Below are 22,104 nucleotides of genomic sequence, written 5' to 3'. Positions count from 1 at the left end.
TTGAAGATTTGGAATAAAATCGAGGACTTTTTTTCCAGACTCCTCAAGTCTTGATCATAAAAGCCCTCACAGTAGATGAAGGTTCTGTCACTACCCAGTTTTGTGGCCTTTGAAAAGTTGCAAAATTTTTCCGTGACTTTTGAAATTTCATGTAAACTGGGAATACTAATGTCTTACCCATCTATTTGCTCATGCCTGTAGATTTTTGAAAATGTATCAGTGAAATAGAGAAAAATCTAAACAACCTATTTCTTGCTCTGGCCATGTGTCCTGGCAAGGACACTTGTATAAATAGAAAAGGATTATGTTCTGCTGACTGTTAGCTGTCCCATCATTCCTATGGTCTGTCATCACTTTGTAAGTTATCTTCTGAAAATTAACAGGAAATCCTTTTCTTATATATTTCCACAGTTAGTAGACATTTGTCTGGCTTCAAATCTGGAATGCTGGATTCTTGTAGGACAAAGAAACTGTAGCTAAGTATTTTACTTTTTGATTCAGCTTTCCCACCTACAACAACATCCATTTTTAAAAATACATGTTTTTTGATTACCTTTATATAATTCAACATGTATTATTCAAAATTTTAAAAAATTAAACTAGTTTTATATAAGTCATGCATAAAATTATGATAAAGTTTGGATTTTTTTTCTATGAAGACAAGAATAAAAATAACATTTTTACTCTTCTCTACTTAGAAAAAAAAGTAATCCAATTCTTTAGGTATATTTTTAAATGAAGAAAGAAGCCCTGAGAATGTGTGTTTACGTGACAAGATGATCATAAGATGCAAAATGAACTGTGTTCCAATGTCAGCCTCTCAAGGGATTTGACACTATGTCACCATTTATTCTTTGCTTTGTTTCTTCTTGTTTTTTTTTTTTTTTTCAGAAAATGAATTATAGATGAGGATAAACAGCATAGGGATATAAAAAAATAGCAGGCATAACTTTGATGACGACTTTTTTGACATATGTGGCTACCTTCCAATGTTTTTCTAAGCAGATTTCAGATGGAAGGGAAAATAACACATCAAGTTAAAAAAAAAGATGAAAAAGAAAAAAACAAAAAGAAATTCACATAATTATCTCAATTCAAAACATCTGGGTATGTCCTCTGATACCCTGCTTATATCTAATATTTAAGATTTTTTTAAAAATTAAAGATTCTTTTCCTGTGCTACCCAAATAAAGTCTAGGAGAGGAAATGACACGGTGTCAGGGACCAGACATCATCTTTATTCTGAAATTCAGGTATAAACCAATCAGTGTTCAGATAACCTATAGTAGAGACTACAAAGGTGCTGAAGGGGAGTCCTATTTTCTCCCTGATAAAAAGAAAGAATCGTTTGTGTATTTCCTAAAATATAATCTAATACAAATATAACAATAATAAAAGTAGAAATTAATAATAGACTAAAACATCTACAATATGCAATCAAGGTATGAAGTTACGCAATGTGCCTTAAAGCTGCTTCTCACCTTAAACTGAAGAAGTCAGGATGTAAAGCGTTATAAAAGAAGTGTAAACAAAATGAAATGACTAAGTTGTGTGTGTGTGGCTGATGGGGAGGGAGTGATTAAAGTTAATTGGAAGTAATAGGGAAGTTTCCTCAGAGTGGAAAACATTGTGCTGGACCTTTACGTTTATGTAGGATTTGTAACTATAGACAGGCTAGCTGTCAAAACTTGTATTTGATGTACAGGTCATAGATCATTTGTTTTCCTCTCCAGTCATGTTTTTATTTGTCTCTCAACAACAGTCTTTCTCTGGATAGCCTGATTATTAGGATTTTAAAGTTCTTATAGGAATATAAATATTAAGGAAAGTTTATGGACAAAGTTATATCCAAACTATTTCCCCCGTGAAGTAAACAAGAGACTGATATCTAATTGACATGATCCTACAGCCATTAGCCATCTTATTTGCCATCTTTATGTAATATAAGAATTCTTGCATACAGAACCAATTATTCAGCTTTTTCTATGATTGTATTGGCCTTTTCATGTATAAGCTTAATATGCTTTCATTAATGTAAAGTATGGGACTTTTATCAAATCCAATGTTATCATCAAAGTCATCATGCTACACATAAGATCCTCATATCTTTTTCAAGAGGATAACTTCTTTGCAAAGCCACACAAATGTCACTGGTAAAGGGAGTATCAGCATCTTTGAGATGTACTATAAATGGCTGCTTTCTGTGGCAGAGGATACAAGTGGGAGATGCTTCCATTGATATTAAACCCCTGTTCATTAGTAATTATAGAATTCACATGGTGGCACAGGCAAAGATACCACACTTATCATCAATTAACTGTGGGGGAAGTTATTACTGAAACCACGTGGCAGAGAAAAAGTTATATAATCAGAGTCATCTGATTAATAGAGATTTTATCAGTTGCTGGTAGATCATATGTTTTCAAAAAAATGTATAGTACATTAAGATTGTACTTCATTTACTTAACCAAAAAACTCTTCTCTGGTGAAGAGAGACTTCTGAATTGAATCATCAGATGGAAATTTATCGTATCTTATCAAATTCTCATACATTAATTCCTCTGAAAAATAGAGTCCTCTTAATGAAGGGAAAGCCACATACTTGGTTAAAGAGTTCTACAAAGACATTTTAAGTATACATAGTACACCTACTTCACAGTCATCCCCTAAGAGATTTATTTGGATTTGCTGAAGCAACTTGCATTGGAAAAAAGAGGTATATATATTCTTCTCCAGGGTAATTCAACTCTAAGCTCAAACTAATTCTATTCTCTTGGATCTAGAATGCAATAGTGTTTCATTGAGGGCTTATGAGGGTCAGATGATAAATAGAATTTGCCCAATTTATGAACTCACACCATGGTTATTTCCCCAGTTCCTGAGCATGTGGCTAGAATATAAATACTCAGACACTTGTAAAATCCCCACAGTACTTCATTGTAGAGTAAGGGCTATTGGTTGGTAAGCTAATTGGAGGCCTTCAGAGTTCCCTGTCCTTACCAGAATAGTAAATCAAAAGCAATAATGAATCCCTGGAGGCTTTGCAAAATGTAGGATCATTATCAAAGACATCAAAGAGGGAGTAGAAATGGCCTCAGTCACACTCCTATTTATCTTACCTTTTGACCTGTGCAGAAGGAAAATGAATCTTAGAAAATAATAAAGGATTATTGCAAACTTAATTAGGTAATCACCATCTATTTTTTAAATTTTTATTATTTTTATTGCAACAAATTAACATGGCCCCTGACACCTGTTGTGCGGATATTGATCTGTTAAATGTCATGTTTTCTTCTGTTTCCCAATAATCAAAAGAACAGAAAAAAAGAAGCATTATGTTTTCCTCCAATAGGAACAACAGCAAATCTTCAATGATCACTTTACTCTATACAACAATGTTCTTCTTGGTCATAATTTAGTCTGCAGAGACCTTACCTATCTTATTGTATCTTACTTGATGATAGTACCTATTGATTGGGAAGTAGCAGTTGATGGATGCCAGAATATGGAAATGATATTCTATAACAGGAGAGGCATCTGATAGTTTCTGGCAAGTATAGATCTAGACAAGTTAGCATACATCCTCCAGAAGAAAGGACAAGTTGTTTCAAATTACTTTCTCAAGCACTCAGAAAGAGGAATAATGGTTGGTGGACCACTGGATTCTGGAGGGAATTGATACAGTATATTTAATTATACTGCTCTGACATATTTACTAAGCAGCCCATCAGAATTCCAGTTTTGAGTTGACTGAACAAGAAAAGCCTCTCCAGCTGGCTCAGACTTGATCTACTCAAATTTATTGTATCTTATCAAATTCTCATACATTAATTGCTCTGAAAAATTGCTCTGTTTCCACCTAGCCCTTATTAGCCTCTCAGTGTGATGGTACTTTAAATGACAGTCTGATCAGGATGATTCATGAAGCCTGTCATTTCTTTGGGTATCTGGGCTCTCTTTGAGGTGACCTGAGATAATCCTTAGCTTGTTATTATACCATGGTGGATACTGAACACCTAAACATGGAACAAATGACTGTAAGTCTTGAACTTATCATAAACGTTGTGCTTAATCCAACAGCCATAAAGCCAATCTTACCCAGAAGCACCTTCTTAAAATTGCATGTGGTATATTGAAGACTCAGCTTGAACAGGTTTTAATTTCCCTGTGTCGTTACTCCTGCCACCTCTCTGAACTCACATTTTTGGTCTCATTAGGATTTCCCTATGGCAGTTAAGCGAGGAAAAAGATTTTGAGCGAAAAAAAGAATGCTACAGTTGTACAGGATAGCTGGGGACAGAGTGGGAAAAAAAAATCTTGGAAGTAAGCAAAACTTCAAGATCTACATATTGTTTTCCATTTGGCCTAGAATTATAGATTGCTGGAAACACAAATATGTGGTAATGCATGGATGGTAGCTAATGATTTGTCCAAATGATGAGAAATTTGGAAAGAACTAGATTGGAGGATTGATTTTAAGGCAGTTTGTGGAAGAGGAATGTGGGTAGACCTAACTAAATAGGCCTAGAAAAAGAGAATATTTATGGCTGACATAAATATTCTGTAGATGAGGTTCCCAATAATTGAATTAAAAAGATGCCTTACCTTAAGGCTACCGATCAGCTTCCTTCCACATCCATTCCAGATCTTGCTCAATGAGTGCAGAAAATGTGGCCATAGTATTAGGGACAAAGGTTCTGCATGGCCTCAGTAGCATGGACTACCTCACTACAAGGCCTACCTAATACTGCCACTGCTAAATCCCTGGTCTGCAAATTGCAAAGAACTGTCACTCTGATATCATATCCTATGGGAGTCAGCCAGCCATCTAGTAGCATGATGATTATATCACATATATTTTCTTTCATAGAGAATTCAGTAATTTTCTTGACCGTAATAAATACTTGTTTAAAACTAATTATGCCTTGGGGCACCTGAGTGGCTCAGTTGGTTGTGTCAGACTCTTAATTTCAGCTCAGGTCATGATCTCAGGGTCCTGAGCTGGAGCCCCGTGTCAGGCTCTGATCTGGGTGGGGAGCCTGCTTGGGATTCTCTCTCTGCCTCTCCCTCTCCCCTCCCCCCACTGCGTACGTGCTCTCTCTCTCTCTCCCTCTCGCTCTCTAAAATAATAATAATTATTATTATTATGCCTTTTCTGTCCACCAAGCTGTTGTCAACACACTGTTAATTGACTTACTAAATACTTTGTTCACCATTAGGTTTTCACATACAACATTTATTCTAAGCAAGGAATCCATTTTACCACAAAATAAATAAGGCAACTGGCCTTATACGGGATTCACTGATACACCAGAAACTGCTGCTCTTAGAGAATGGGAGAACATACTACTGAAGAGTCAACTAGCCTCAAATAGGTGGGGAAAAAATCCTAAAACCTGATACCTTTGAAGGCTTGTGTTACAGGATGTCATTCTCTATGGCCAGAGTTTATGTGTTATATTAAGGGATGCACTTAATACTGGTATCACTCAAATATATAATTTTTATAATTACATAATTATATATACAATTATATAATTTTAAGGATTGATTTACTTATTGAAGTGTAGTTGACATACGATATTATACTAGTTCAAGTGTGCAGTATAGGGATTCAACACTTACACACATTGCAAAATGATCACCAGGATAAATCTAGCTAACATCTGTCACCATACAAAGTCGCTACATATGATGAACTATATTCCCTTTGCCACACATTGTTGCCTCCTGTCATATTTATTTATAATTGGAAGTTTACCTTCTGATACCCTGTCCCTGTTTTGCCCCAGCCCCTTTCCCAGCAACTGCCAGGTTTTTCTTTGTATATATAATTGTGTTTTGTTTTGTTTGTTCTTTTATTTTTCAGATTCTACATATAAGTGAAACAATATAGTACTTGTCTTTCTTTGCCTGACTTATTTTTCACTTAGCATAATACCCTCTATATCCATCCATGAAATAATAAATAATTAAATGGAAAAATTTACTTCCTGTCTCAACTTTGGTATCATACTTTAATAATTTGGTACCCAAGGATGTCATGCTCCCATAGGGACTTAAGAATGAGATTATTAAACTGAAAACTAAAATTCCTACTAGGCAATTTTGGAAACCTCATGCCACCAGAAAAATATCCAAAAAGATGACATTATTCTGTTGCTTTGGTGCTTACTTTTTAAAATCAAGGTTTAATATGTTGCAACAAAACAGGAGAAGCAGGGCGCCTGGGTGGCTCAGTTGGTTAAGCGACTGCCTTCGGCTCAGGTCATGATCCTGGAGTCCCGGGATCGAGTCCCACATCGGGCTCCCTACTCGGCAGGGAGTCTGCCTCTCCCTCTGACCCTCTTCCCTCTCGTGCTCTCTATCGCTCTCATTCTCTCTCTCTCAAATAAATAAAAAAATCTATAAAAAAAAAAAAACAGGAGAAGCAGTGGTATTTCTCAAACTTGATGAATCATCCTAAGTATTTCTTTTTTTGTTAAGATTTTATTTATTTGAGAGAGAGAGAATGAGAGACAGAGAGCATGAGAGGGAAGAGGGTCAGAAGGAGAAGCAGACTCCCCACTGAGCAGGGAGCCCGATGCGGGACTCGATCCCGGGACTCCAGGATCATGACCCGAGCCGAAGGCAGTTGCCCAACCAACTGAGCCACCCAGGTGCCCCATCCTAAGTATTTCTTAGGCCTGCTATGTGCATTGGTAGATGAGAAATATCCTATGACATGACACCAAGACACCTGAACTATCTAAAATGAAAATTTCAGTAACTGCCCCTCCATCTTCAAATAAAGAACATTGACAAGGTGAGGAGCTCAGAATAAGTAAAAGGAACTTGGAATGGGTAATGAAAAATTAATTATAAATGCCAACCAAGTCTTCTGTAGTTACCTTATTTTTCCTCTTCCCAGTTATTTATACATATATATGTATATGATACATATATCATATATATATAACATATATATAATATATGTGAATATATGTATAGGCGCCATTGAGAATAATAGAATATGTCAGAAGTGGTAATATATGATTTCTGAGACATGTTATAAAAAGCCAACAAGCATCTTCTCTGCACACTTGAACACTCATACTCTGAATCCTAAACTGTTACAATATGAGAAAGCCCAGACCACAGGGACAGGTCACCTTACAGGTTTTAGTCTACAACAGAGTCCCAAAAATGCCTACCATGTGAGTAGGCCATCCTGGATATTCAGCCCACTTGAATAATCAGATGACTGCAACCTTAACCTGTATTTGATGACCACTTCATAAGGACTCAAAAAAGAACTGTGAAAAAAATATAATGGTGTGTGGAGATACTAAGCTTCGAGATAATTTATTTCTCTACCATAGCAATTGGAACGAGATCTTTACCAGGGCTAAGTGACCAAATATATGGAGGAGGGGCCTTGGTGGATAGAGATGGCACATTTTCCAGTACCCACTCCAGTGCTCTTTCAGCTTATGGAGTCTGGGCTCCAGTCACGTTTGCTGTATTACCTTGCAGCTAGGGCACCAGTTGTGACTCACACATGATGGGCTTATTCAGGATTTAAGTAATATAATCAGAGCAGTGTGGCTCTAGAAGAGTGATATAGTGATGATTTCCTAATTTTTCAGAAGACTTTTTAATTTAGTAGTTTTGAGTTTGTCACAGAAAGAGATTCATCTAGAGTTAGCAGCATCATTAGCTTCCTGAGTTTGCAGGTTCCTGACAATGGATCTTAAGGCGGTCCATTTCTGCAATCCTGGAAACTAAGCCCAGAGTCTCTTCATCTCTCCCAATGATTTGGTGAGCTGCCTCTACCATTTAATAAATCCCTTTCTAGTTAAACTAGCTACTTGGATTCTGTTGCCTACAAATGCATATCATGACTTCTCCTTTGGTTTGGTGGTAAGATTAAAAAATAAATAAAAATAGCATGTAAGTTGTCTAGAATACACAGCTTAAGAGATACTAATTTTCTTCTCTTCCATTGCTTTGCCCTCTTTAATATATTAGTGAACTTCCATTAATATTTTAGTTTATTTCTGAGCAGATAACTATATTTTTAACATTTCCTCTATAGAAAAATAGAATTTATATTATGTACTTTATAAGACAAAAAAGAGTCATGATACACTAGTTTTATAAAAGTTCTACTCTTTACAAAGTATAATTTATGAAAGTAGGACTTATGAATAAATATGCCTATTTCCTGAACTTCTAATAATGTTCTAATAATGCTGGTAACTATAAGATTAGAATCAAAAGAAGTTGCCTTTTCTGTTTAATAAGAATGTCATAACCTCTTTTCATCTTTTATTACTAAGGTTTATCTTTCATAATCATGTTCAATCCTATGGGTACAGGATAAAAAGATTTGAAGTAGCTAGCACAGAGAAAAGTTCATTATGAAAGGGAACTGATTGTCAATATTGGGAAAAATAATCTAACAATAGATTATCATCTTGCATTTTAATTTAACTTGGCTAAGTAGACAAACAGGTCTAAGGATCTGCAAATACCTTTAATATTTGAGGAGGAAAAAGAATTTGAAGCTAAAATCACATTGCCTTGTTGAAGCTGTACACATCCTTTGTCTGTTAAAAATTCAATGATAGAAATCTCTCTTTTATAACGGAAGTTTACTTCTAACCACCCAAAAAAAGACAAGTGTTCCTCAATCTCCTGTGAGAATCAAATCCATTTTTCAATATTCTAAATTTTTCCTTTGTTTTTGGGGAATATAATAAGGAAGTATCATGAAAGATATTGTAGTATTCTTTTCAACCATTTGTTATATATACTAAAAACATAAGTATATTTAAAACTATTAAGATATTCATATTGCCATTTTCTCCATTTTGTAATAATTTCAGTCTCAAATTTGTGGTAAGACCGTTGATTGTGCTTTCATTAATTGCTCACTAGGTCTTATTTTGTAATTATATTTTCTTTCCTATTTTTTGTTTTATAGAGAGAGCATGTGTGCACGAGTGGAATAGAGGGAGAGGGAGTGAGAAAAAATCTCAAGCAGGCTTCATGGCCAGCGCAGAGCCCTACATGGGGCACGATCTCACAACCCTAAGATCATGACCAGAGCCGAAACCAAGAGTTGGATGCTTAACCGACTGAGCCACCCAGGTGCCCCTACTTTCATCTTTTAAAGAGTATTTTTGCCGTATTAATGAGGAGATATACTATTGAATCTAATCATATTTCTTATTTAATGAGTCTGCTTATCCCTAAAGAGAGGTGACATTCCCAAGCTTTATTTTCATTTACAATATGTATGTATAGTCAGTCACACAGGAAGCCCCTTTTATGCAAAAACCTAAACACATCAGCATTGCAGGACTAAGTGAAAAAAGACAGCAGCTGATGTTAAAAGTAAGTCACTACTAAAAGAAGAAGAGACTTTGCATGAAAATTAATATTGTATCTAAATAGTTTACGTGAATTACCCAAAATCAGTGATAGAAGTAGAAAATGTTATTTATTTTTACTATTGAAATACCAATACCTTTCATTTTGTTCAGATTTACTTTGCTGAGAGAAAGTTGGCTTTTTGAAAAGGAACACCTAGTAATAGTCTGATAATTTTTTCCAGGTATGAATTTTGGCATCACTGAAAACATTCCTAGTCCTGAAACATTCCTAGCCCCGATGATGTGCAATAAATTCATAAGATGCTGTCAAATTGACAATAAAAATGGCAGATGAAGAGATGCCCATGTAGGGGAGAAGGAAATGCATCCATCTAGTGAACCAGTAAGGACCGATCATACTTACTACATTTCATTTGATAAGTTGCTTGTGTTATTGTATTTTAAAATATTTTACTATTTGTACTAACTTAATATGCATGAATACCAATTTAGATGTAATTTTTCTTTGATGATACATGCAAGTACATCTTACATATATATAAAATTGTAATATTCATGAATTCTTTCATAATAAGCTGGTCTATCTATCTTGTCTTTGCTATTGTTGAACAAGAAATATATATAATAGGAAGGCCCTAGAGACAATTCCATTAAAATGGGGACTAAAATAACAATGCATTCTATAATAGTTTTAAAAGATATCAGCAAAGTATTTGACACTCATTCCACTAAAAACTAGAGTGTAATATCCCACCCCACCCCCCTGGAATATGGGCCATCTTTAGTCACTCTTCTTGATGAACAGAATGGAGCAGAAGTGACATTGCTTGACTTCTGAGAGACAACATGATAAAAAGCCTTACCTCTTTTACCTGTCTCTTTCTTCTGTCTATTGTGATCATTTTATTTATAGTTTAAGGAAGCCAAAGAGCCACGTGGAATGGCTACTTGTAGGTGTTCTGCCCCAATCCCAGCTGATGTTCAAGCTTACAGTCAGCATCAATCTCCAGAGATGTAAGTAAGCCTTTGAATTGTTCCAGCCTTCAGGCTTCAAACTGTCTCAGCTAATACCAAGTAAAAGCAGTGATGATGCTTGCTGGGGCCTGCCCCAATTCTCGATTTGTGATACTTTTTTGAGCCACTAGGTTTTGGTTATGCAGCGATACATAACTGAAACATGAGGTATCACTAGTATTATTCAGTGTTGTTCAGTAAATTTTCATCAATTTATTTATGCATTAGTTTATCCTTTCAGCTAATATTTACTACATATCTACTATATGCTACTCATAGTTTTAGGCGCTGCAGGGGATACATGAGTAAACATTGAAAAAAAAATCCTGCCCCCATTGAAGTTATATGTTAGAGGCAGAGACAGAAAAGGTATAATGTCCAGGAGTGATATGTGTTATAAGGAAAAAATAAAGGTAAGTAGAGAGAGAGTGACAGGGTGATGTTATTTTAGATTGGGTGTTGAAAGGAGTCCTCTCTGTGGCGGTGACATTTCATAAAAGTCAAAGCAAGTCACTTTAATATCTGGAGTAAAACATTACAGGCAAAGGGAAGAGAGAATATTTAATAATAAAGAAGGATATCAGTGTGGCTGCAGCAGAGTGAGCCAGAGGAAGAGAACATAGAGAAAAGATCATGGCCAGATAATGTAGGGATTTGTTGGCTATCCTGGTGGGTGGCCTATAGCCAAATTCACACATAAATGTGGACTTACTCTAAATGTATTGGGAAGGCTTAACAAGGTTTTGAGAAAGCAAGCAATATCTAATTATAGGACATTTTAATAAATACTACATTTATTACATGACTTTGAGAAAGCAACTGACATAAAAATTAAAACTTTGGTCTTTGTGGGAAAAATATGCTCTAGGGGTACAAGAATTGCAGTGAAGACCTGTAAAGAGACCATTGTGACACTCCAGGAAAGGAAGAGTAGTGGGTTCCGCGGATGGTAGCTAACAGGTAGGTGAGAGACAGTTGAATGGAGAATGGATTTTGAAGAAAGAGAACAAGATTGCCAGTGGCTGGATGAACCAGTGCAACAACCAATAAAAATATAAAGTGAAACCAATAATAAAACAAAGATGCAAGTGTAGTTATTTGCAGATAATATGATTGCTCATATAAAAGAAATTCTGAAAATTAAGAACCAAGAACCACAAAAACTGAGTGAGATATAGAATATTATTTTCCAATTTCGTATATGTAGGAATTGAGACTCAGAAAATTGAATTAGGGCGCCTGGGTGGCTCAGTTGGTTAAGCGACTGCCTTCGGCTCAGGTCATGATCCTGGAGTCCTGGGATCGAGTCCCACATCGGGCTTCCTGCTGAGCAGGGAGTCTGCTTCTCCCTCTGACCCTCTTCCCTCTCGTGCTTTCTATCTCTCATTCTCTCTCTCTCTCAAATAAATAAAAATAAATAAATAAATAAAATAAAATCTTAAAGAAAATTGAATTAATTTGGTGTAAACTCACACAGATGGTAGTTGAGTTGGGACCTAATACAAAAGTTTGGAATCTAGAAGTTACAATTTTTTCCCACTTTGACTCAATTCCAAAACTACAATGAATATTTCAGTACTACCACTTTCCAGTCAATTAATTATAAACAAAATGTACAATCTTAAAGAAATAATCAAGCTTACTTGTAATTAAAGTAACAACATTCTAAATATCAATTTTATCAGAGTATTTAAGAATGTTAAAACTGTTTATTGCCCATCAAGTCTGCTGTTCTATAGCTTATGGCTTAACCTAAGTAAGTTACAGGGCTTCAGCCTAGGCTTTATATATGTAAACATTTAAAAAAATTATGAATCACATTGAAAATAAACATTTGTCAACACAAGAGAAGGGTTAAATAAATGCTAAAAATCAAGGCAAGAAACACTGTGAGACTGCTTGAAGTTTTTGATGTTAAGTTTATGGGAAAATTATTGCCTCAGTGTCATTAAAAATCCTGACCGTAGCTATAATCTCTCCCAATAAGAATATGTCTACAAGCTTGCTCCCTGGAAATGTACAAATCATTTTAAAAGGGGGTAATAATTAGCTGTTGTGGAAATTCTTAAACTGATATTAATTTTCCCTGAAAATTGTTGTTCTTGTACATCTTTCAGTGCTTTTCAGTGTTAAAGTAGGATTCCTTAGAGTTTGTGATAAATATTTATACTTTATTGTGTTTCCTCATAAGTCCCCTTTCTTTCTAATAATTAGTAGTACTCTGTGTCCAAAACATTAATGTACATTGCATTTTTAGGAATCTTTAATTCATCATAGCTTATGTACCAGAATATAGTAGTATAACATAATAGTTTAATAGTCAATGGGTGGTTTTCACCCTTAGTTAACTGTTAGAATCACCTGAAAAGCTTTAAAAACATAAAAACTGGCATCTAGACCTCACTTCCAGAAATTCTATGGTGCTGATGATACATTTAAAGGATATTCAAGTTATTATAATGTATCTCCAGATTTGAGAACGACTTTGATAAATTATATAATTGGTGTACTAATGCTTACCTAACAGCTATGTCAATGTCAATATTTTTTGTAATTCAAAAAAATATAACTAAAATTGTAAGGTTAAAGTCTTCTAGGTAACTGAACTGTTGGTCTTGAGAGTATGTTTTAAAAAGTCATCAAGCTACTCAATTGTAATGGGTATCCTTTTCTATATTCATGTAACCTTTCAATAAAACATTTTAAATATGTATTTCTCCATGGGGAATAAAATATTCAGCAGTTTACAAATAAAAATTATGGTCACTGAAATTAATAATAAATAGGTTATACAATGAGCACAACAGAACAGAAGAGGAAATTGATGAATGGGAAAACAAATGAAAAGGAAATACTTTATAATAGAGCACAGAGAGATAATATAGATAGATTGTATAAAAAGAAATGAGGAAAAATGAACACCCAAGTTATGCCTCTTAAAAGGAGAAAATGGAGAGATGAGGGAATCAATTTTTAAAGGACTAATGGCTAAGAGTTTCCAGATCTAAAGAAAAGTATGCGTTCTCAAACGGAAAAAAAAGGTCCCTAGCAAAATTTATATGTCCATATAACATATATAGAGAGAGGTATTTGCTGTAACACATGCTAGTCACACATATCAAAAACTCAAAGACAAAAATAATTAAACATAATAGGAATGAAGAAAAGATCCCTTAGAAAGAAATGGCAATGAATGACAGAATACTTATCAGAGTGGTCAGAATAATATCTTGAACTGATTAGGAAAAATATGTCCCAGGCTAGACAGGCACACTAGCTTTATTGAAGAGTGATTATAAAATAAAGCTGTTTTCCTAAGGTAAGATCTAAGCGAGCTCACTACATCTGGATCATGAGTGAGAGAAAAATGTACTTGTCATTTAGACTGAAACTAAAGAGGGAGCACTAACTAAGCAAGAAGCAAATGTAAGCAAAATAATCACTAGAATATGTTGGTTAATCAGTAATTATTGAGGATAACATATTTACCCATGAAAGGCAGAATAAAATTACAGATGACTATATTATACATGTTAGAATTGGAGACACTTAGGGGTAAATTAGAGACATTTAAATGTTAACTGCCTTAACTAGAAAGAGGGAAGAGACTAAAAGTAATATGTCACTATAGTTAAAAATCACTATAAGTAATTTTCAATTTTCCTAGAAAAATATAAATGTATGTATGGTAGATAGTTGTATTGGCTTCATTCCTTAAAATTCCACTACCTAAGTACAAAATCTATAAATAGGACAATGGTTTGAAACTCACAAATGAAAAATAATTGTCAATCATATCTACATTTTGATATTTGTAAGATTTCACAGTTCTAACTATATTATCTTGTCTTTCCTAATCTAAACAGTTCCCTAACTAAACAGTTAAGCCTTTCATGGTCAGCTTGAAATTATAAATTCCTATCTCCCCATTGAACTTGAAAACAAAATAAATAATTGTATTCCACAATGCAATTACAATTTACATCTTTCTATGTTTAAGTTGCAAAGAGCAAATAAACACATTTTTTTTTCTTGTAATCCTCTCTTATTGTGGACATTTTAATGTTAAATTAACTTCTGGAGGTGGGGGAGGAAGGGTAGGGTTTGGGGGAACAGTAGCAATGAAGTCCTTGAACCTATGGGATTTCAGTGTTTGTCCATGAAGCCAACAGAAGCCCCATGGGTGTGGGAATGGTACTTCAAAAAAGTAAGGGGCAAAAGGAACAATGAACACACAATACAAGTAGTCATTGAACAAAAGCCACAAGCATTAAAAAAAAAAAAAGAAAGAAAGAAACTCCTTATGAAGTGTTTTGTGGGCTTCCATTATTGTCAACAAAGAACAAACAAAAATCTTCCTTTCCTCATCCTTCTTCAGTTTAATTGTTGGGATAGAACCGACACTTGGGTAGATTCTCTATTTCTAAGTCCTCTGCACAATTCTACCAACAGGACTGCTAAAACCCTGTTTTCATTATGACCTTTAACAACTATCATCTACTGCTTGCAATTAATTATTTATAGCAATGAAAGTTGGGATTCCCAAAGAAATAAAACATTTATTTGTAACCCGGGTGGCATGCAAACATTAACCTTTAACTATATCCCATCTATTCTGGTCCTTTTGTTGGCAAAGTGACAGAACTTATTATAGAAAGTTCAAGACCTTGTACTTAAAACTTATAAATTAAAAAAGTCCTATGCTGTGACACAATCTTCCAAATCTCAGATGCTACTTTCTGGTAATATTCTGGGTATTTTTAGAATCTGATGCCACACTTTCTGTCTTCTGATCTATTAATTAATAAAAATATCATCATGGCATTTTTGTTGTCCATACAAATGAGAAAAAGCCATAGCACAGATAAACAAAAATATATGATTTCAGGAATAGTTGAAAAGTTTCTACTGAAATGGTTTGAAAGGTCTGTCATCATAGACACTGATTGTATGCGGAAGTGTGCATGCTCAATTAAAAATGAGGGTGATTTCTCCATAACACTGTTAGTTTCTCATAATAGACAAGAGAACATGAACATAAAGGAAGATGCTCTATCCTTACTGTGTGTAAAGAAGATGAGAACTGGGAAAAATTAAAACTCGTAACAAGTTGTAAATGATGTAATGAGTATATTTATGGTGTATGAATTTGGTTGAATTAGATGTTTATAAGGGACAAAAAAAAGTAGTGAATGCATTCATAATAAGGATCAAGGAAAGAAAAAAGAAGAAAGAGAAAGTCAGTAGTGTACAATAGGAAAAAAGGGAGGAAGTCAGAAAAATTCAAATACTGAAAAAAAGAAGAAATCGGAAGCATTAGAATAAAGATTATGAGCTCAATTACTTACATCAAAATGCCCACAAAATGGTTCATAAATGAATACTAACCAAATACTGTTATATTTAGAACCATTGCTATTCTATTTTGCTGTTCCACAGAAATTTAATAACTTGTTATTAACCTTACAAACATTTGCCTGGTACTCTGAGGTCTAATTTTTAATATTCTTTGAATTTATTATTTTATTTGTGGCCTTTGGTACTTGACAGCTATGAATGAAATTAAATTACAGCTCTACCTTTTGGAAAGTTCAGTATATGAATTGGTTATTAAACTGTTTCATGGTCTTCAAAATGCTGTATGTGCTTGTCTGATGCACAATCAAATTTAGTCTGCATTCAATGTTTCATTGCGGAAAATGAAGGCTTGCAAAAGTAGGCTTATTCAGAATTTCATGGATTTGAATTGCTCTTTGGATACATACCTGTTTTTGAAGATGATGGCAATATATATTACTAACATCTAAATGTATATAACTAATTACAAGCATATTTATGTGCAAAATTAAAAATAGAAAGTATATAATAAAGATAAATGTACCTGATCACAAGAAAGGGCAAAATAGCTAATTGAATTAAAATTACATATTCAGGGGTAGATTTCCAGCTTACTAGCTGGCTGGCTTTGGGCAGACTATTTACGTGCTCTGGTCCGAGTTTTCTCATCTGTAAAATGGAGATAATATTGTTGAGGATTATTACTTGTAAAGTGTTCTGGACAGGACCTGCCACATGATAAAAAATTCCTAAACAAATTGATTGAAAATCTGCATCATTTTTGAAAGGTTTTACTGGTATTTAAGGGGACTATTTTATAGTACATAATGTAAAATAATCAATAATATGTAACATATAGTATAATATAATGTTCATATATTCACATATGCAATTATTAGTTGAGCTAGACAACTTACTAAGCTCCCACAATATATCATATTTCAATGCCTTTACCATTTCTAGTTCTTACAATTTTTTTCTTTTAAGTTATCATTCAAATGCTAATAATTTTATCATATTTATTTCAATTTTTTAAGATTTTGTTATTTATTTGAGAGAGAGAGGGATAGAGCACAAGCAGGGGAAGTAGCAGAGAGAGAGGGAGAAGCAGGCTCCCCGCTGAGCAGGGAGCCCCATGCGGGGCTGGATCCCAGGATCCCGGGATCATGACCTGAGCTGAAGTCAGACGCTCAATCGACTGAGCCACCCAGGCACCCCTATCATATTTATTTCAAATGATACTTTACACCACTTTCTGATTTGTTCCTCCTACTTGCTTTTAAAAGTGGTATATTTATACTTAACACATTGCATTATAGTTTCTATATTATTAGTTGTTTTATATGTACCTCTACATCAGGACCTCTTCAAAGGTATGGGACTATATTAATATATAGCTTTAAAATTCCAGTGTTCAATAAACATCCCCCTTACATATTGTACATTATTGAGGTACTGAAAAATGATTAATACATAATATTTACTATTTAACTGTCTACAGTTTAAGCCTGGAGCCTAGAGTAGTGTTCCTTTAAAATACATTGTACTGAGCAAAAATGAAAAAAAATAAAAAGAAACTGTATTTCGTCCTTGCTAGTTTCCAGTGTATTACCCAGGAGAATAATTATTTATGGTAAAATGATTGACTATCTATAGCTACTTACTACGTAGCACACGTGAATGGACCTTCTGTTAAAGCAACAGCTAGAATGTTGGTCAAGCCTGGCTATTCAGAACTTCTCTGACCTTCAGTTTGGGACCCACATTTAAACCAAGGTTAGTTTTCTCAATCCTTGTCATTATAACACATATACACGGATCCTGGTTATCAGCAACTTGTTACACTCCACTTTCTGAGACTCTGGAGCAAAAATTTTCAAACTTTTTTTGACCATAACTCACAGGAATAAAAGTGTTGTAACTGTGACAAACACCGCATATGTGCATGGCTCAAACTTGGACGCCCACGCGCACATACGCACAAAGTGAAGTAAAGGTTCAGGAAATAAAAATAATTTTGGTACCTCTGATGTACTTTGATTTTTTTCTTTTATATCATTATATATATATTATATGTACTGAATTATTGGTCTCATTTATCTTCTATTCTGTAATATTCTTTTCTTTTTATCCTATTTTATTTTTGCAATTATTAGTTCTGAATGATTAAGCAGAATTCACCAACACTAACAGGGTGCATCTGGCATTTTGTAACAGCTTTGTCCTGGAGGATGTCATCCTGTCTGGCATAGCACTCAAAGCTACCCTTACTTCCAAAGTGAAAATTTAGTACACCACGTTGCCTGTATTCTCAATTAAATCATCTCTATCATACCCTCAAGTTTGGGAGAAAATCCCTCCAATGATTTTCAAATAGTGCTGAAACTCCTATAAAGGCATGAATTGAATTTGAAATTCTTAAGAGTTTTTTTTTTTTTAGAATAAGATTTTCTTTTACCTTGTGACATTTAACTTCAGAACTTTTTGTTAGCGTAAGTCATTCTAACGTCTCCATTATTTTATATATTGCTTTTCAGGTACTTGTTCTGTAGAAACTCCTCGCACTGGAAATGAATTTTCTTCCTAAATTTTACTATACAGGAAATTACCTTTTTCATCCAAAAAAAAAAAAAGTGTTTCAATTGTCCTTCACAAAAAAGTGAAGGGGATTGAACTCCCCTACCTCTATTCTATCTCTCCTGTCTCCAGCCAGGCTGTTATATCAAACAAAAGTCTTTCTCATTACGATAAATGCTTAAAGCCTGGCTGTCTCTGACTGAGAAGCTACCAATAGAGGGTAAATAGCTAATGCTCTTTTTTTTTTTTTTTTTTTTTTTTACGAAAAAAAAAATTTCTACCCAGGAGAGCAAGGAGACAGCAAAGATACTGGGCAGCAGCAGCTCTGCCCCCAATTTGTCCTGGGTTGTGCTCCTTTGGATTCTCTGCCTCCTGCAAGGGCACAGATTCTGAGGCTAGCTTGCAGCATCCCTGTAATGTCTAACGTAAATGGCAAGAACTGGTTTTCCCTCCACAAATGAGCAGGTAACATTCAGTGTCTTTCTAGTTAATCTCACACAGACCTGTCTTTCCTGTGCTAGGAAGGAGGGGAGCAAAGGTAAACAAATCATGTAAATGATACATATTATATTAAGATTGAATGTATTAAAATTACCAATATTATGAAAGCTATATTTTAGATATTTTCCTAAAATTTATCAAGTTGCTATAATAATTGTAAAAAAAACCCACACAACCATGATATCATTGCAAAATGAAAGTGTTCCCTTTTCATAGTGTATTATTTGCCTGTATAGAAACTTCTAAACCAACATATTGATTTTTAATTCTTTACTTACTTGAATATAAAATGACATTTATAATAAAAGTCAATAAAAGCTCTGCAAGCAGAAAGAGAACTAGGCTAACAAATGTGACATATTTTATTAATGAGGTCAGCATTTTATATATTTGCCACCTTAATTATTCTAAGTTTTTATTAAGAGGACAATTAAAAGAAAACAGAGGACTGTTCAAAAAATACCCTTTTGATTTTATGTAGCTAAAATTTTAACAGATACTTTATTCCAACTTACCATGCTTTCTGATTTAGAAGTTTAACTGTGATAATGGGGCACTTTGAAAAAAGGCTTACAGTTACACATGTTCCAAACTATATCAGACTCCTAACTTGAGAAATTCCTAAGTTGTAATGCTGATTACCTATATGAGAGTCTTTTATTCTCAATGAGTATGGAAGTAGTTAAATTCAACCTTATATAAATAAATCTTTATCACTTCTAAATGAGATTTTTTTTTATTATCACTTAGTAATTGTTCTTGGCACTACATGGTAACTGTATTTACAATGAATAGCATAAGTCCTAGCTCAAGATATATCTTTGTCATCAGCAAAAGTAAATATAACTCTCAGGATAAACCAGGTAAGTACTGCCCTGTTATCTGAGCAAAGCAAAGAGGCACTGACCTACTTTCCTTTCACGTTTTGCCTACCAGCAGTATTAAATCAAATGGAACACATTAAAACCATCACGAAAGGCAGACAATAGTTTCTTTCTGATTGCCTGCCTCAGCCTGGTAGCAGTGTGAAAGTTACAAAAGTCATTTGTATCAACTCATTACCATGTCACCTCATTTCATGCCCCTGCTGGATAAGTGGCAATAAGCCCTGTGTTAGCATATTCCACATTGTCACCATTAGAACAAATCCTAATAGCACCCAGCTGTCGAAGATTACCCTAGACAGTTATTGAGATTTAGGAGGGGCAGCTTGCTACTGATTTAGGACATATTCTTTAGAATGTTCTATCATTTATTCTAGAATGGAGAAATAAAGCAAATTTTATGAAGAGTACTCATGAATTATTTTCTTCATGTAGGATACTATAATGCTCCCAGTAGAATGTTCTTCTTGCACTTTAATTCAAAGTAATGATGTTGTTGCATCTTATATAGGCGTTTAAAATGCAGTTTAATGCCACAACCATTGCCAAATCCCCATGTGAATTCTTAGGACATTAAATTAACTGAAAAACTGAATAGTGAAATGAATAGTTTTGATGTATTAAAACTTTTCTTTCTTCTTTCAGTGTAACAGTGAACAAGGAATTAGCTCTCTGAAATTGTAAGGAAACCTGTTTACTCTCGATTGAGAGTAATGATTACAGAAGTGTATTTCTAAAGGATCTTCATTGATGTTCTAGAATGAAACTTTCAACACGCTGCAATCTGCCCATTATGCAGATAGTTTATGGCAAACATATGTACTGTTTTAAGATGTATTTTTATAGCAGGGCACCCATTTTACTGTGTTAGTGATTAAAGATCTCACAAATGATCCTACTTTCTACATAGTGGTTTTATATTCATTTATTAAGTTGGAGAGAGAAAACTAAAGAAAATAAACTGCATAGATAATTAAACTTGTCTTCAGGTTTACTTTCTGTTAGGTCCCTATTTACTTCTATAGTGTGTAGAACACTAAAAACGAGGTGAGCCATTACATAATTTGTACTCTGTACTGTAACTTTCTGTTAGGAGCAGCAGAACATAGCCCATAATGGCCAAATAGAATCTGCCCTTTCCAGGTGTTTCTAAGAACGAATATTAGGATTATTTTTTAATAAGTAAAATTTCAGGAAGCTGGAGGAGACATGGGGTAGGATTTAGGAACAGGCACTTACATTTGGAAAGTCATGTGTGTGTACGTGTGTTTTTGCACCTGTATATAGTCAGGAAGGAACTGAGAAAGAAAGGGAACAGATTCCACAATTTGCTGAATATGTTTGCAGCAAAATTAATAACTAAGAGAGGTTTTGGCCTTTTAGAAATTTCTTCTAATGAGTCCTGTCTGCTATTATGGAAATCAAATCACTTGCTCATTTTCTACATCTGAAAAAAATGAAATAAAAATAAAGACCTTGTTGGGGCATCTGCGTGGCTCAGTTGTTAAGCATCTGCCTTTGGCTCAGGTCATGATCCCAGGGTCCTGGAATCGAGCCCCGCATCAGGCTCCCCGCTCAGTGGGAAGGTGCTTCTCCCTCTTCCACTCCCCGTGCTTGTGTTCCCTCTCTCGCTGTCTCTCTCTGTCAGATAAATAAATAAAATCTTTAAAAAAATAAAAAAAAACTTCACAGAGTTTTTATGATGATTACATGATAAAACCTTGATAAAAATTAGCTCATGTAAGAATACTGTATAAAAGCTTTTTCTAGTTTTGTCTTTTGAATGGAAGGAAATCTACATTTAATTACAGGTAATTTCTGATTGTAATACTTCTCATTTCTATCTGTGTTTATATATTTACAAAACAACCTGCATTTAGTTAATTATAATGTCAAAATGTACAAAATTCCCAGTCTGGCTCTTTGGGTATTTGCGTTTCAGGGAACTTAAGGCTTCCATAGCATTAGAATGACTGATAACCTTAAATATATATATATACATCTGTGCTTTTTATAATAAAAATTGAAGATCAAGCTAGTAAATAATCCTATGGATCAAATTTGAAGTTAAGGCAGACAGATTTGGACAGGAGCATTTTAGTAATCAGACAAATTAAAGAACTATGATATTTTCAGAAGAGATATTTAGATGAGAAAACCATTGTCTATTCAATCACTTAATACAAAATACAATATTTACCAATTATGTGTCAGGTGTAGACAAAGAGGAGATAGGCGTGTTAGAATTTCATTAAGGTTTCCCTCTCCACCATGAATTTAGAAATGATTCTGTCTCCTGAAAATTAAACTGTGAAAACCAATCATCAGATTAGATCAGATCAAAACCAGTTAAAACATTCTAAAAAATTGACCTTAGTTTCAGGCCGGAATAAGTTGTGGCAAAAATAAAA

Source organism: Zalophus californianus, chromosome 2, assembly GCF_009762305.2.
Source record: "Zalophus californianus isolate mZalCal1 chromosome 2, mZalCal1.pri.v2, whole genome shotgun sequence".
NCBI lineage: Eukaryota > Metazoa > Chordata > Mammalia > Carnivora > Otariidae > Zalophus > Zalophus californianus.
The sequence above is the reverse complement of the archived record's forward strand: the minus strand, read 5'-3'. Positions refer to the sequence as shown.